This window comes from Olea europaea, unplaced genomic scaffold (assembly GCF_002742605.1).
Source record: "Olea europaea var. sylvestris unplaced genomic scaffold, O_europaea_v1 scaffold764, whole genome shotgun sequence".
NCBI lineage: Eukaryota > Viridiplantae > Streptophyta > Magnoliopsida > Lamiales > Oleaceae > Olea > Olea europaea.
In genome coordinates this window covers 45,489-47,755 of record NW_019266055.1, presented here as the reverse complement: position 1 = coordinate 47,755, position 2,267 = coordinate 45,489, and positions in this window count along the sequence as shown.

Below are 2,267 nucleotides of genomic sequence, written 5' to 3'. Positions count from 1 at the left end.
AGAACACACAATGTAATGTAATTTGTGATGCAAAATGCGAAGAATAACAAGAATAACAAACAAGAAACGCATGAAAATCATAACAAGGGAAGAAGAAACAATCAAAATGCAAAAAAAGACTAAACACAATAGGAAAAAAGAGAAAAAAAACAATTACCTCAAACCGATGTGCAAATTTTGAAATCCGGAAGCCAATATATGTTAGGGGCTTCGAAATTGTGTAAGAAACAAGTGTGAAGTATGAATTGTGAAGGAGTCGGAGCAATTGGTGAAAAAATGAGAGAAAATGGAGAAGAATTGCGCGAAAAATGAAACCGGTGACTTTTAAAAATGCACTGTCGCTCGAGCGAGACATGGGCGACACTCGAGCGAAGTTCAAATATCAGAAATAGCACTAAAATTTTGAATATGGAGAAAAAGAACACAATTATCAAGAAATGACGAAATTAGCCCCAAATCGTGTATTTTCAAAAATAAGACAAGTGCAGAGCATCGGAAACACGAAGCATGGGACCAATTATGTAAACTATACCAACAATAAGCATAAAATCACAACCTCGACACTTAGCACATAGACAAATCGTAAGTCCACACATAGTTCAAAATCCCGTGGAGTAAAGTGTATATAGAACATCATCGTAAAAAGTGCCACGTAGTCCTTGCAAATGAGATTCAAAAACCTTAAATTAGTGAGAAAGGACACGTGAAAACAACCAGACAAAGGTGTATGTTTACCAAGTGACAGTCAAATCCAATTCCACGAGGACCTATATCAAATATTACGATTGTCACAATTTTACTTCCCCTAACTGTATGATTCCATAAATTTTTATTTTTTTTATTTTTTATTTTTTATTTTTTTATTTTTTTTTAAACAAAAGAACTTAAGTGCAATGCTATCCCCCATTAGGCGACATAAATGACCCCGGAAACGAACTTTGGGCAGGTGACTCCCAAGTCAGAGACCATAGAGCACCAGGTTAGAAACCCCTCAGGCTTAATTGTTCGAGTCAAATAGGCCCCGAAGACAGTCATAAGTTCAACAAAAGAAAAGTGGGGAAAGACAATATGATTAGGTGACACTAGTCCCAGATCAAGTCAAATGGACACATAACCCCAATCACAGAAGAACACCATCCCAAGTCTCACCCATGCGGTCAAGATTCACTCACAGGACTATAGTGTGTGCTGTGCAAAAATGAATGACGAGCCATATACCCAGAACTTCACAGGCAAAGAGAACAATAATGGAACCTCAGACTTGTACAGATGATGAAAAATAGAGTTTGATCTTTAATGCAAAAGCCATTATCGTCACATAAAAGGCGCACACACACACACAATCCCATTTTATTTTTATGGTTTATTATGATTTTTTTTTAATTTTCATATTTAAACACACAAAAGAAGATTAAACGACAAACTAACAATCAAAAATGCGTCACACACACAGATCACATGCAAGATATGAAGTGACTAGGTGCATATGTGATGAATGCATGAATATGCATGAATCCAAGATCAGATAGGTGAGCAAACACCAACAGCGGTCCGAAGAGACTCAAACCTCAATCCATCTAGTGGTTTCGTAAGTAGATCTGCCAATTAATTATCAGTAGAGACATGGTCGAGAGAGACTACATGTGATTCAACAAGCTCACGAATAAAATGATGTCGGATGTCAATATGTTTTGTTCGAGAGTGTTGAATGGGATTCTTAGAAATATTTATAGCACTTGTATATCACAGAAAACAGTCATGGTCCCTTGACTAATCACATAATCACTCAGCATCTGCTTCATCCAGAGAAGCTGAGTGCAGCAACTACCTGCAGCTATGTATTCGGCCTCTGCCGTGGATAGAGATATAAAATTCTGTTTCTTACTCAACCAGGCTACGAGATTGCTACCCATGTAAAAATAACCCCCTGTCGTGCTTTTCCTATCATCCACGTTTTCGGCCCAATCAGCGTCGGAGTAACCAGCCAAGTCAAGATTAGAATTCCTAGAATAGAATATTCCTAGATCAACTGTTCCACTCACATATCTAATGATGCGTCTAACAGAGCTTAAGTGTGATTCTTTTAGATCTGCCTGAAATCGAGCACACACTCCAACACTAAAAGCAATGTCAGGTCTAGTAGCCGTGAGATAGAGAAGACTACCTATCATGCTTCGATATAGGGAAGGATCTACACTCCTACCTGAAGGATCATGACCTAACTTCAAGCTAGTACTCATAGGTGTCCTAGTATGCTTCTTACTATC